We start from the raw sequence: 16,616 nt of genomic DNA on the forward strand, positions 1-16,616 counted from the left end.
CAGTTATACACTCAGGGATAAGCGAAATAGCCACAGATTGAATCTGTAAACTCATAGACATCCCGTGAAATAACCTTGGACCAAAACCAAGTCTTTATCACAGTGCTTTGGTACAATTCCACTGTAAGAGGACAACTGTGACTTTATTTTGGGTCTCTCTACGGTAGTGTCTCCCTAGACACTATATCCAACAGCTTTTGAAGGTGTCTTTCCTCGCTACATAGTTACTTGATGAGTGGCCATCAATCATTTGAGGGGAAACCCAATGTTTATATTTGCTTTAACATTACATTATCCTTCCAAAAGGGGACACAGCTGCTTCCTTTGAGATTTTTTACGACTTTTAAGTTCATTCTTCTTATAAACCTCTTTATTGTATAGAGTAGATTGGCCATCACTTAAAACATATACTTTGCTACTCAGAGTGTGAGTAGCATAGACTGTTCTACTTGGCATGTGTGACCAGGTACCAAATGTCTTTCACATCATCTGGAAGACGTCTTAGATCACTTAAATTTCTGAATCAGAAATCTGCATTTTACCAACAACCTTAGATATACCCTAACTATATAGCAATTTTGCACAAATATATAGCCAGTTTTACTACGTAATATTTTAAGTTCCATCTTTTTATCTCTAAACCAAGATATGCAGTTGGTTGAGGATAAGAGCTTTGAAAATTATTTTTTTTTACCATGAAAAACTGTCAAAAGGTCACAAGCTCCTGAATTAAGAACTGAAATTACAATCTTCAGCTACATGTCTATTCATTATAGTAACTATTTATGCTGGAGTTTTAGTTCATAAATTATGGATTTTTGTACGCATTGTCTCTTTTATATGAATGTTATTGTTAAACATTTCTCAGAAATCAGCACTTTCCGATGCCTCTATATGCTTATGGGTTCAACACTAGCAATTTTGCTCACAAGGTGTTCTGTTAATACAAAAAATATCATTGTAAGGAGAGAAATATAATTATCGTTTTATTTCTAAGAATATTTGAAGTAAAAGAGTTTTTGCTCAAAAGGTAATGACTGAAGTATGTGCTAAATCACAATACAAAACTATACTTATATAAGATAATACAGTCTTTTTCTACTTAATGATATGGTAAATTAGACCGGAATCCTTGTGTCTCTTGAGTTCAGTTAAATCAGGTGGTTTGTTTAGTGTTTTTAAATTTTAAGGTAATTTTTGTTTAATAGCACAAGAGCACATTTCCCATATAAACTATTGAGCATTTATTTCAGGACTCTGAGTTGTAAATCAAAGTTTCTTTATTCATTATAATCTTCAAAATAGTTTGACTTGAAAATAAATTTGTGTGTCACATTCCACAGAAGAATTACAGAAAAAATTCTATTATAAGTACTCTTGAACCATATCACCTTTATGTAGACAACCTCTATATCTACACATATATGTATGGGGAAACGTGATAAGAAAATAGATATAGCTATACACAAAGGCATAGGTATAAACATTTAGATAATAAATGTACTCAATATCTATCATAAAATTTATAATTTGATAATTATCATAAAAGTTACAAGTCATTTATCTTTGACTCACAGAAACACTGAGGTTCAAAGTGGTGAACTACCTCTTAAAAAAGGATTTAGCCAGCAGCACAGTAAAGCCTAAAATCAGGCTTCTTGACTCCTAGCACAGTAATCTCTTCTGAGGTTTCCTTTTTAGTTAGTGACTTCCTATTATGACTCTTCACAGTGCCTTACTAACATGTATTTTAGAAGTCTGAAAAAGACCAGTAAGTGCTACCAATAAAACATATGCTCATTTTAATGTCAAATAATCCAATATTTTATGCAGTGTTCTTCTTTAACAGCCCAGTGGGATTCATTTTGCCACTTTACTGTTCACAGTAATAAGTGTCCCGATTACATGTGAAATGTTACACTGATAAGCATGAAGGTATAATCAATAAATGGCCAGTTTATTCAGTATTTTGAAAACTTTGCAGAATGGAAGGTCATGCCTGATGAGAATACAACAGCAAAAGGGGTTACCAAGTGATTATAGTGATTCAACAGTAATTAGAGTATTACCTAAAGTGAAATTTAATATTGAGCTCTCCTTGTATTATATATTTTATCAGCATCCTAATTACCAACAGAAATGTAAGGTCAGTATTTAACTATAAATATCCTTGAAGTATACTCCATCTTTACAAGTGTACCAGATCAGTGAGTATATGCCTTTTAAAAAGTAATGTGATAAAGCACACCTAAAGAGGCATATAGTCAAATTTAAAATGAACTTTTTCAAGACATATTTACTGTGTACTTAAGCATAGTGCTAAATTTAATATAGCAATAAAAGGAAACAAATACTATGACTAGTGTTTAATAATAATATAAACAATAACATTTAATTTCTCTGATAAGCCTTGCCTTAGACATTATGATATCATTTTATAAATGTGCAAACTTAGACAAAGAATAGTTAAATAACATGTTTAGCATCATATGACTATATGAATATTCATGTTTTTTATATTTATTCACAAGAAAACCATTCTATATATGTCACATTCAAAAACCACTGGTCCTGATCTCAAAGAGTTCATTATCTAGAGATACACAGAATTAACAACACAACTAAGCACGTTTTGGTGAATATATAAAAGTTTAAACAAAATGATACAAAGTCTCTGTAGAGTTCATTTAAATCTGACTTTGGCAAATGTAGAATGATTCCACATAGGGTAATATTTGACCATGAGTTTAGATGGTAACTTTTGATAGACAATACAAAAAAAGTTTAGACTGTTTCAGCATTTTTTTGCACTTCATTTCTTTATTTTTTCTTTTAATATTTTTTCTTTTTTAATATATTTTATTGATTATGCTATTACAGTTGTCCCATTCCCCCCTTCTCTCCCCTCCACCTGTACCCCCCTCCCACCCATGTTTCTCCCCTTTAGTTCATGTCCATGTGTTATTATTTTATGAAATGCTAAAGGGACTTATCTAAGAAAAGAAGATAAAGAAAAGACATGTATAGTAAAAGGATAGCAAACTCACAAATATTAACAACCACACCTAAAGCAAAACCAAAAGAAACTAAGTAAACAATTAGAACAGGAACAGAACCACAGAAATGGAGGGCACATGGAGGGTTAGCAGCAGGGGGGTGGGAGGAGGAGAGAGGGGGAAAAGGTATAGAGAATAAGTAGCATAGAATGTAGGTTGAAAATAGATAGGGGGAGGGCAAGAATAGTACGGGAAATGTAGAAGCTAAAGAACTCATAAGTATGACACATGGACATGTTTCAGCATTATTGAAGGGTGTGGACAAGGGCAGTAAGTCATGAAAGACCCTGGCATGCCAGGTGTTAACGAGCAGTTTGCTATCTGTGAAACACAAACACATATACAATAGCAGGAGAGTATGGTAGCTAGAGATGAGATTATATCAAGTTTTAGGAAGAAACCATATGAAGTACTCAACTTTCCATGCTGAGATAGTTTTTCTATTGGCAACACAAAAGACATAGAAAAATGACTCGGGAGTTTAATCTGGCAATGTTCTTAAAGTAAAATGGTATGCAGAGTGCCTGGAATCAGTGGTGTCATTGGGGAGAATGTTGTAAGGATTTAATTGCAGTTCAACATACTTCACTATATATCCAAGCATGTATACAAAATCATTCTCCAAACTGTTTGGTAATATTAATTATGATGACGACATGCATTTGGATATCACTCTATAGCCTCAATTTATTTCATGTGTGACCAAATGCAATCCTGAAGGCGAGAGACATTAAAAAGGCATGCAGTTCTTCTATCAGCATTTTGTGGTGTAGCATTTGTATTAGAAAATGACAATACCTACTTGAGTTATACAAGTCATAACTGAAGAAAACAAAATGAGACCTTGGTCTTTCTGACATTATAATATCTGATAATATTATAATACACTTTAAGTAACAAAGCAAAATATATCACATTTTAATCAGCATTTATATGTTAATATCTAAATTAGATATATATTTTCAAAACAGAATAGATTGATACTTTATACATGTTTGCTTACTTAAATTTAGAACAGCACACTAATAATTAATTCAGCAAATATTCATTGCTAGGACAAATAAATCACTGATAAGGAAAGAAACACTACCTATTCCTTAATGAAATATAAAACATTGTAGAGAAGAAAAAATAAATGTAATAATTACTAAAAATAGTAAGTTACTTTTACTCATTACTTAATTGTAAAAATAACAGTAATTTGCATCTTCAATTTATACACTTGAACCCATAATGGAACATAATACATTGAGGCAAAATGTCATTGTTTTAATTTTTATAAACTGAAGGAAATGCTGTCATTAGAATGAGTCCAGTTCTCATCATTTATTTCAGATGCAGTCCAGTCGCAAGACATTTAGATATGTACTTCAAAAGCTCTGAAATCAAAGTTTTACTGGGAAGTAGATATGGCTTATGAAAGAACGAGAAGATGAAGGATTTATAGTTCAGTTTCCCCACATAACCACACAAAAGAAAATCAAGGACATTTTTCTGTCGAAGGAAATAGATGGGGTTCAATCATGATAAAGCTTTAAAATGTACCTCTAAATACATCTAGATCAGAATGGCACATGGCTGAGCATCCACCAGTATAGGGTCCCCAAATTTTTATGTGTGGATATATAGAAAAGTGAAACACTCAGTAAGTTGAAAAAGAAGGACTGGCAAACTGATAGAATATGGGGGCAATTTCCCATTAGTAATACTAGAGCATCTGCAGCTAAAATATGAAAAACCGAGTTAGACTTATAACACATGCCAAGATTGTTTCATGAAAGGACACGAAGACAAAAGTTAGAAAGGTGTTTAATTTTTATATGCATCATTCACCATCCACCGACTCAGAAACCCAGGGCATGGACTGCTCAGAGAAGGCAGTCATTAGTTTCCTCACTTAGGGAACTGACTTGTAAGTTAGAATCACACCTTCTTCAACTTCTGGAATTCCATTTTCTCCAGTATATTTTAAAAGTAAGGTAGGTAGTTGTAAATACCATAAGTCAAAGCTAAAATTAGAGGTTGACTGGTCATGGCATTATACATTTGGAGATGTCTAGTCATGAAGTGAAAGTGAATTATTATTTTCTGTGTACCATAAAAGCTTTAAAGTTTTGAAAGCCAGCAAAAAGAAATAAAAAAAAAACACCTGTGGAAAAGCAAAAAGATTAAAGTACTAAAATCAAGGAATTGTGCCAACAATTCAAAATTTCTTGAGCTTATCTCGAGCCTGAGAATTGAAAAACAGAACTGAAAAATCTTGCTAGGAGACTGAAAGGATAACTGTGGGTACTCCTAATTTTTGAAAAATCTTTGTTGTCTTTTTTTAAAAAAATAGAAAGCAAGAATATGTGACTTCACTGCATGACATCTAAAATCATAAGAAGAAAAATGTCTAATGTTGAATAGCAAGGCAATATCAAATATTTACCAGAAATAACTAAGAATGATAGAAGTGAAAAATCTATTCAAATCTGTACTAAAAAAGTAAAGAGGAAAATTAATCCAGTTAACACAATAAAAAGAAAAGGGAAGAAAAATATGCAATAATTCAGTAGAACTTAAAAGTTTTTAGCAAGTTTGCAGAAAAGCTCTTAAAATGAAAAAAAGAAAGAACAAAGACATTAACATTGTAAGAGGCAGAAGATAATAGTTGCAGAGAATTGGGAACAAGATCCAGGATTTCAATATTGAAATACCAGATATTATTCAGAAAACAAATTCTTCTATACAGAAGAGATTCATAGAGCGCCAAGGGGAAACAGTAACAACTGTGTAGGCAAATTTTAGATATTCATACAGGTGAGTTATATAGGTGAGTTTGCCTAAAGAAATGCAATTAGAAAAAATACTTGGTTTTAAGCCAAAATTACTACCTTAAAGAACCTCTCCCTTGCAACTAATTAGATAAACATGTGCTAAACACCTAATGAACAATATAGGAATTATAGTCAACAGTAATGTATTATGAATTTCAAAGTTGCTAATAAACTAGATCTTAAAATCCTCACCACCAAAAACGATCATCCTGTAACATGATAAAGGTGTTACCTAACACTGTTGTGCTAATCATATTTCAATATATAAATCCATTGAATCAATATATTATACACCTTAAAATTAACACTATTCAATTATATTTCAATTAAAATAATAAAAATAACGAAAATTACTAGACATGCAAAGAAACAGATAAGCATGCCCCACCTTCAATGGGGAAAAATAATAAATAAAAACTTGATTTTAAGAAGGGTTAGCTTTTTAATTTAGCAGAAGACTTCTTCAAAGGAGCTAATAAAAATGTGTTATAATGACACTAAGGCAAAAAAAATAAATGGAAACTATACTTATCACAAAGGAAGACATTTTAAATTTTATTTTTAAACTACATTAGAGTATATGAAGGAAATATTTTTTTAAACTACATGTACTTTTTGTTTTAAGATTTATTGATGTGTGGTTATCCCTCACATGCCCCCAACTAGGGACCTGGCCCACAACCCAGGCCTATGCCCTGACTGGGAATCAAACCAGTAACCCTTTGGTTCACAGGCCTGTGCTCAATCCACTGAGCTACACCAGCCAGGCTATGAAGAAAATATTAAGAAAATTAAAAAATGTGACTAGAATTAATTAAGTGGATTTAGTAAGCTTGGAGAATACAGTATCACTTGCAACAATTTATTTTGTTTATGCTAGAAGTGAGTAGTGTAACATTAATTTTAAACTCTATTTGTAATATCAAAAATACTTACAAATAATTTAACAAGATTTGCAAATCCTATACACTAAAAACTACAAAACATTACTAAAATGAATAAAGAAGACTTAAGCAAATGGAACACAACATCATGTTTGTGATTTCTAAGACTTGATTGTTTGTTTAAGGTAATAATTCTCTTCAAAGTAATTTATATAGTCAACCTTATGCCAAACAAAATATCAGCAGACTTTTTATTGAACTTGACTAATTTATTCTATAGTTTATATACATAATTGAAATAAGAGCTCAACATAAATTGTAAAATTAAAAAAATTTAGAGGATTCACAATACACTATATACTGTAAAGCTACAATAATCAGGACAGTATGGAATTGTCATAAACATAAATATATGTTAGTGGAACAGCAATGAGTATCCACATGTTGATCCAAACATACCTGAATTCAATTTACTTCTATTTGTGTACCAAGGTAGTGTATGGGGAAAATACAGCCTTTGCAACAAAAGATGCTAAAACAAATTGATACTCTTTTGAAAATAATTCACTCCTATACATGTCATATATAAAAATTAATTGCCAATGAATTTTGCTTATATACAGAACTGTATATGAGCAAACAGAAAATTCTGGAAAACAAAACAAACAAAATCTTGGGGAAAATATATATGACCTTAGGTTAGCAAAGATTTCCTAATAGAAAACGAAATATACAAAGCTTTAAAAAAATGATAAATTAGACTCTGTCACAATTTTTTTTCAGGTTTTTTTTTTAAGATTTTTTATTTGTTTATTTTTAGAGAGGGAAGGGAGGGAGACAGAGAGAGAGAGAGAGAGAGAGAGAGAGAGGGAGAGAAACATCAATGTGCAGTTGCTGGGGGTCATGGCCTGCAACCCAGGCATGTGCCCTGACTGGGAATCAAACCTGCGACACTTTGGTTCGAAGCCCATGCTCAGTCCACTGAGCTATGCAAGCCAGGGCAGACTCTGTCAAAAAATTTTTTAAAATGTTTACTCATCTGAAGGCATTATGAAAGTAAGGACAGAGAAGAGACAGGTGTGTACTTCCCTTGGAGATGTGTCAGCATTTGGGTGTGCTGAAACTGCAGTCCTATAGGAAGCAAGTGGAGTGTTTGCAGGGCTTGAGTATACTCCACAGTCTAGGTAGTGGCGATTCGATCAGAATCTCCACAGTCCAACTGGGATCTGGAATTACAGGCAAGCTCAACTTTCCTGCAAATGCATCCACCCCACACCCCTCCCACATTTGGTTCCCTGCATGAAGGATCATCTGTGGCCACCTCACAGGGAGGCTGTGACTTGAGCGGTCCACATCCCCATGAACCAGAGCCTGGCTGACTCTCAGAAGGTAGGACTGGCCTCACTTGTACCCCTGAAGCCAGTAGGTTCAGTGGACCCTGTTCCTGGCCAGGATTTGGGTAGGACTCAGTTGCTCCAGCTGCTACCGCTGCTCAGTGCACTCCAGCCTCTTTTTGACATTCATCTGAGTGACCTTGAATGCAAAGGGCTTCAGTTAAACTGCACCAGAATCAGCATCAATGTGACCTGCCTGCACAGAGAGGGAAGCTGAGATATGTTCAAGAGACTGTGTTCCCCCAACAATGGCTCAGACTATGTGCTGGGACTACCAAGCTCCAAGAAGTAGGCAATTGCTTCAGTTGCTCTCCCTTACCCTTGACTAGAACCCCACCAGGGCATGAGCCCAGACCCCATGAAACAGGAATAGGGGGATATCTACCATCTGTCTACCATTGTTTGTGACAGCTCCTTCATGAGTTGTGACAGAGACATACCCAAAATGGTAGATACCTCTTGTTGACTGAGGCAGCCCCAGGGGTAGGTAGCTAGGGGAGGATGTGGACCCACCAAGACCCCAGAAAGGCTAGGACTAGGGTAGGGTGCTCTTTCTCTCTGATGTTTGGTACCCTTCTATGTCCCAACCCAAGGGCAACTTCTTCTTGCAGGTAACTGCTGTCAGCTTCTACTGAGGTGACTACAGGATTGGATACTTCCCAACTTCCATAAGGGTTTGAGGACAGGGACAGTCCCCAGAAACCCCATTCTCTGATCATAGGCTTCATGTTTAGTGGATCCTGCCAGCTGGACTCCTCCCCATGTCTTAGGAGACATCAGTGAAGTAACCAAACTGCTGCACTGAATTTCTCTCTGACCACAGTCTGCTGGTTTGTTTTTCAAAATCTGTAACCAACAGTTTCCATGTCTTATCCTGAGACTGGGCAGCACTCTCTGAACATGGCTTGTTCTTCTTATTGGGCAATGTCTTGGGGAAGCTGTGTCTGGCTAGAAATCTAAAGGCCCAAGGGCTATTTCTGGGAAGACCTGAGAGCTCTTTTGGGAGCAGAGACCTCTGTCCCCCAGGTTGTGTGGCCTGGCTTCTGTATACCAGTGTCAGTGGCATTATTATTTCCTCTGTGACCTGACTCCCAGTTTCTGGGTGTGTAGCAGCAGTGTGGAACCTCAGCCACTCCCTCTCCAATGTTCCCCAGCATGCACTTTCCCCCTACATGCTCCCTTATAAATGTTCTTTCCTTTCTGGAATTTCCAAAGAAGCAAGATCTCAGTGTCCATTGGAATCCCATCTGGATTTGGAAAGAAAGCTTCAGTTACTATAAGGAGGCACTCTATGAGGTCAGCCTGGCCAAGAACTCAGCCAGTCCCAGAGACTCTGGCCTACTTGGGAAGGAGCTCAGCAAGTAGTAGGTATCTGTGAGGTCAGCACTTAGAATAATCAGTTGTTCAGGGCAATGGGTGGCAGAGTTCTAGACCCTGCACTTCCCTCCTGCAGCACGTCTTCCCTGCAGCACTGTCAAATCAATAGACTGACCCCCACACCTTTGTTTAGCACAGTTGCGCCCAGCCTTACACAGTGTCAGGGCCAGGGATCACTTACCCATCCTCTTAAGTCTGTTCTTCAGCCCCTACCCATTTGCCACCCACCTTGGCCACAATATTGTGAATGTGTCAAATCACTCAATCTCTGAATGTCTCTAAGCCCCAGTTTTTTCATATTTAAAATAAGTAAGTATAGAGAAAGCATTCAGGTTGGACGCTGGTGCTCATCACTGCTGTTGCAATCACCATGCTTACTCTAGAAGCTGTAATGTATGGAGGAAAAGCCACTGAAATGAATCAAAATGGAATAATACAAAAAGTCAAATTGAAAGCAGTAATAGAGAAAATGAAAGACAAAAAAGGCATAAGACATAGAAAAAGTAAAAAGCAAAAAGAAGCACTTTTTATTCGAAATTATTTTCAAAGATAATGGCTTAATCTATCCAATCAAAAACCATAGACTGGCAACATGAATAAAAATGTATTCAGCTACACACTGATTATAAGAGATTCACTTTATACTCAAATAAGTTGAAAGAGAAAGGGTGGAAAAAATATACCATGCATGTAGTAACCTAAAGAGAGCTGAGGTAGCTATACTAATATCAAACAAAATGTATTTTAAACAAAATACTTATTAAAGACAAAGAAGAGCATTATATATTGATAAAAGAGATAATTCATCCAGATCTATCAATTACAAACATGTATGCAGTAAACAACAGAGCCTCAAAATATACAAGGCAAATATTCATAGAATTGAAGGGAGGAGAAGAGAACAGTTCTATAATAACCCTTGGAGATTTCAATACTCCACTTTCAATAATGGAATATCTAGACAGAAGATTAGTAAGCAAATAGAGAACTTCAAACAGATGTTTATATAACACTTACTCCAACTGGAGCAGAATACACCATCACATCAAGTGCACATGAAATGTTCTCCAGCACAGGCCATATGTTATGTCATAAAACAGGTCAATGCATTTAAAGTACTGGTACCTTCTTCAGCCACAATGAAATGAAGCTAGAAATCAAAAATTAAGAAAAACTGGAAATTTCACACATACTATGAAAATTAAACAAGACAATTTTAATCAACCAAAAGGTCCAAAATGAAATCACAAGGGAAATTAGAAAATAATTAAGTAGGTATAAAAATGAAAATACATGAATATAACATATCAAAACATATGGGATTCAGCAAAAGCAGTGTTCTAAGAATATTTTATAACTATAAATGCCTGAATTTTTTATTTATTTGAGAACTAAAATTAATAGTCTAACTTTATAACAAAGGGACTAGAAAAAAGTAAAATAAAACAAGACCGAAGTTAGCAGAAAGGAAGGAAATAAGGATCAGAGTGGAGATAAATGATTCATCTGGGACACTGTTTTTTTCATGTCTTGACTACCATGAATAATGCTGCATTGAACATAGGGGTGTGTACAGCTTTGTGAAGAAATGCTTTCCAGTTTTTCAAGTAGATACCCAAAAGAGGATTTGTGGGGTCTTTCTTAATTTCTTGAGGAGCTCTCATACAGTTTCCCATAGATGATTGGATAAGGAAGGTATGGTACATATATACAATGGAATATTACTCAGTCACAAGAAAACCTAAAATACTTCCATTTGCAACAACATGGATGTGGAGAATATCATGCTAAGTGAAATAAGTAAGACAGAAAAAATAAGAACCATATGATTTCACTCACATGTGGGATATAAAACTGAAAGCAACAAATGAACAAAAAAGAAAAACAAACAAAACTCATATAGACACAGAAAATACATGATATGTTACAGAAATGCACACTTGAACTCTATATAATCTTATTAACTAATGTCACCCCAATTAATTTAATTTAAAAAAGAATGAAAATACATGAAATAGAAAACAGAAAAATGATAAGAGAAAAACAATGAAACCTAGAGTTGTCTCTTTCAAAACATAAAATTGACAAATTTACAACAAATCTTACAAAGAAGGAAAGAAACAAATAACTAAAATCAAAAATGGAAGTAGAGACATCACTACTGATTATACAAAATTTTAAGAATAATACTATGAACAAAATGTGACAACTTAAATGACAGACAAATTCCTCGAAACATACAAATTATCAAAATTCACACAAGAATAGCAAATATAAATAGTCCTATAATAAGTAAGGAAATTGAATTAGTAATTAAAAACTTCTCAACAAAGAAAATAGGATCAGATAGCCTCACTGGTGAATTATATCAAATTATTAAACTCTTCCAAAAAACAGCAGAAGAGGGAACACTTCCTAACTCATTTTACGAAAACAGAATTTTTTTCGTACCTAAACCAAAAACATTGAAACTATAGACTAATATTCTTTATAAAGTTAGATATAAAAATTCTCAACAAAGTGTTAGCAAATCAAAATAAGTACATTAAAAGGATGATACACTGTGACCAAGAGGATTTCCCCCCAGAATTCAAGGGGATATTCTATGGATTGAATGTTTCCCCCCAGAATCCATGCATTGAAACCCAAATCTCCAATGTAATGGTATTGAGAAATGGGGCACTTGGGAAGTAGTTTAGTCATGAAAGAGGAACTGGTATAATGGAATCAGTGCCCTTTATAACAGAAGACATGAGAGGACTCGCTCCCTCTCTCCACATTTTACCATGCGAGGCTCTGACAAGAAGATGTCCATCTGTAAATGAGGAAGAGGGCCTTCACCAATAACTGGACCATGCTAGCACCTCCAGAAGTATGAATGGTAAATATTTGTTGTTGAAGCAAAAAAAAAAATTAAGGAAAAGTCCAGTTTGAGACAAAGTAAATTTTGCAATGTGTATGTCTCATTTGAAACATGTACCTGGACTGCATAAAGGCCACATAGTAAGATGTTCATAAATTTAAAAAGACAAAAAAAAAATAGGCACTATACAAAATAAGATATATGAATGTTAAAAAGCATATGAAAATGGTATTAACATTATTTGTCATTAAGTAAATTGAAATTTAAACCACAGTGAAAAAACACTACAAATCTACTGAAATCTAAAATTAAAAAGACTAACAACATCGAGTATCAGTGAAGATACAGAACTGAAATTTTTATACATTAAAAATTAATATAGTCATATTTAAAAACTAAATATAGCCATATTTAAAATTTGGGATAAATTAAAAAATTTAGACTCACAATACCACTCTGGAATTTTACTCATAGTTTTTTACACAACAGAAATAAAAGCCACATTCACACATATTAAAACTTCCATGCAAATGTTTATAGTAGTTCCCCCTCTCTGTCTCTCTGCCTCTCTTTCTCTCTCCCATGTGAGAACACAGCAGGAAGATAGCTATTTATAAGCCAGGAAGAACTCTCACCAAAAACTGTCTGCTATCATCCTCACCTGGAAATCCTCAGCTCCAGAACTATAAGAAATACATTTCTCTTATTTAAGCCATTCAATCTATAATATTTTTAAAATATTTTATTTATTTATTTTTAGAGAGAGGGGAAAGGAGGAAGAAAGAAAGGGAGAGAAACATAAATATGTGGTTGTCTCTCATGCACCCCCTACTGGGGACCTGGCCTGCAACCCAAGCCTGTGCCCTGACTGGGAATTGAACCAGTGACCCTTTGGTTTGCAGGCCAGCACTCAATCTACCAAGCCACACCAGCCAGGGCAATCTGATATTTTGTTACAGCAGCCCTAAAAGAGTAATATACTTATATGAATATTTTTATAAATATTTCAATATGCATTCATTTGTATCTATATTAAGCTAGAAATGAGTTCATATACATGTCTGCAACTCCAACCCAGTACCACATGGGTCATTCTATGCTTTTCTCCTTGCTTGTCTATAATTTTCCAATTTGACCATGAGAAACCTGGCTCTCACTATCTGCTACATAATTTTTCAATTTCAGTTTATAAGTATAATGGTGTTAAATTATTAACTGATACCTTCATGGGAAATAATATATCAGCTATAGTTGAGTGTTTGTTTATGATTTATTTTCCTGGTTCATTTCATATGTTTAGAACAGAGATATTTTGCACAGAATGCATTCCATCCTGTGATCTCTTGAGCTTCTAAATGACTTCTTTTAGATTAAGATTCACTGTTTGTGCTGTAAGGTTCTGAGGGTTTTGACAAACACACTAGGTCGAATATTCATCACTACAGTATCATTCAGAATAGTGTCATGGCTCTAAAAAATAAAATATGCTTTCACTGCATTACATACAGAACAATTTCACATTTCTAAAAACCCCTTTTTCTTAACCTATTCAGCCCTCTATTCTCCCCCAAAACTGTAATCTCTTTATTATGTTTACAGTTTTTCCTTTTCAATAATGTGTCGTACAATTGCAAACCAAAAATACTGCATTCCTTTTATATTTCCTCCCATTTCATAGGCTTTCTTAAATTTCTCATTTCATTTTCTATCTTTATGTACCCTTTTCCTCTTTCTCATCTTTATATTGACTCTACCACAATTTCCTCTAAAGATTTTTAATTTTTTCCTTAGTAAACATGTTTCCAGGAATTTTCTTCACATGGTTTCCAAAGTAACGTTTTCAGTTCAAATTTACGCTTAAATTGTCCCTGAATTTTTTATTTTTTGTTCAACATTTCAAATTCTATGCCTGAATATAACATAAAGCACATTAGAACTAAATATTTATTTTCTGGCCATAGCCTTTGCCCAAGTCCTATGGTAGCATTTCCTTCGACTTTCTTACTGATTAATTTCTCTCATATAAACAGGACTGATAAACTGGTTAGTGGGAGAAGAAAAATTTTTAAGGGATTTATGTACTGTCTAAAATGGCATTAAATTTTTCCTGAGTGTATTTGTATTTTAATCATATTTTAACTTATTGAGAATTCCTATTTGATTGGTAGTTTTCAATATTTTCCTCTACCTCATAACAGGATTGTAAGAGGAAGAATTACTCAGAGTCATGTGTGTTTGGATGATTGCTGTGCTTGGTGTGAAGAAAAAGAAAAAGAACATGAAGTGGGGTTAACAAGGACCTGTGTGTATGCCCTACTCTATATTTAGGCTGTTCACAGATACTCTGTGCCTTAGAGGTGTATTCCTTGTACTGTGTAGCAAGAGAACCTGCTTTAGTGTTATGACATCTGATCATATGGCAGTGAGTCAAACTGAATCCTGGAAAAATATCTACATTAATGGACTATATAGTGCGTCAATTTGAGTAATTTCTTGGCTGCATAGAAGGTGGCCTCACAGTCTCAAATGGGTGTTAATGTTGATAATTTTATGAAGGTTGGGTTTGTAAGAATTTGTTTATGCCTATGTATTCTTTTTTAGATGATGATGGTTTTATTTTTATGTGTATTCTTCATGATATGCAAGACTTTGTTGACTCACTAGCATGCCCCAATAGTTTTATTAGCTCTAAAATAACCATCATTTTCTTTTAATGATTTTAAACAATTATTTCTTCTCTAATCATGGATAGTCTGCTTTTTCTATATTTCTGCACTACCTTTGCAAGCATTGACTGAATCACATTGTGTCATGATTCATAAATTATTGAATAAATATTCTGAAATGGGTATATATTGATTTCAGTAATGTATTTTATTATATCTCCTTTTTAAGAAGCAATAGAAATGTATTTTCTCATAGTTCTGCAGAGAAGAAGCCCAAGATCAGGGTCAGATGAGGGTTGTTTCTCTCCCTTGCAGATTCTTTCCATGTGCTCACATGGAGGAGAGAAGAAAGAAGCAGCTCACTAGCATCTCTTTTTATAAGGGTCTCACGCTCACAGCCTCTTTAATTTGATTATATTCCTGAAGCCTCATCTCCTAATACCATTATATTGGGGATTAGAATTTCAACCTACATATTTGGGGAGCACAAATATTCAGTCTGTAACATTTCTTGTCTGTTTCCCAAAATTCATATCCTCCTCACAAGCAAAACATATTAACTTAATCTCAAAAGTCCCAAGAGTCTCAATTTATTTCAACATCAACTCTAATGTCTAAATTTCAGTTTTGTTCTAAATGTATAAATCAGGTATGGGTGAGACTCTATGACTTACTCTGAGGCAAAATTTCTCAGCATTACAAAACTGTGAACCCAGCCATGTTCAGTTCTTCTAAAATGCAGTGGCAGGATAGGCAATGGGAATAGACATTCCCATTCAAAAAGGGAGAAATCACAAGGAAGGAAGGAGTGGTGAGTCCCAAGCAAGCTCAAAATGTACCAAGAAAGTTCCCTTAGATCTTATGGCTTGAGAATAATCTTCATTGGCTCAATATCCTATCTTTTAAGTTAACTGGGATGGCAAGGTCACCCCTATGGATGGGGTCTTTGGGGGGGTATGGCCCCCAAGGCTCAACCATTAATCCCCCCACCAAGGCTCTGGTTGGAGGTGTCCCACCTCCTGAAACTGAAACAGTGGCTTTGGTGATCTCCTGATCACCTTCAGGCTCAGTTTTCCCTCCTGGTGAGTAAGAAGACACATTTTTAGAAGATTAGCTCTATTGTTCCGTCATGCCATATCGAAGTCCAACATCCTTCCTTTATTGCATCTTCTCTCTGCCCCCTTCAGTTGAGTCTGGCAGTGTTTCTGCTCACGTAAACTCCAGAACTCTTTAACAAACGATTCTTCAGCCATACCCTTAAGTGTTCTCTTCAGAACAAGCTTTCTCATTTAATATATATAACTAAGTTAAGAATGTTTCAGTCTTCAAGTTCTAATTTATATTTGCTATTTCATCTTCAAGTTATCGCTGCTTTTTTTCATTTTACTGTAAGTAGTTAAGAGGAACCAAGTAATTCCTTCAACACCTAGCTTAGAAATGTGTTGAGCTAAATGTTCTCAGGTTCTGCCATCCATAAAACATTAGAACACAGGCTAACCAAGTTCTGTACTACTTTATAATGTGATTGCTTTTCCCTAGTTTCCAGTAACGTTTCTC

This window comes from Phyllostomus discolor, chromosome 2 (genome assembly GCF_004126475.2).
Source record: "Phyllostomus discolor isolate MPI-MPIP mPhyDis1 chromosome 2, mPhyDis1.pri.v3, whole genome shotgun sequence".
NCBI lineage: Eukaryota > Metazoa > Chordata > Mammalia > Chiroptera > Phyllostomidae > Phyllostomus > Phyllostomus discolor.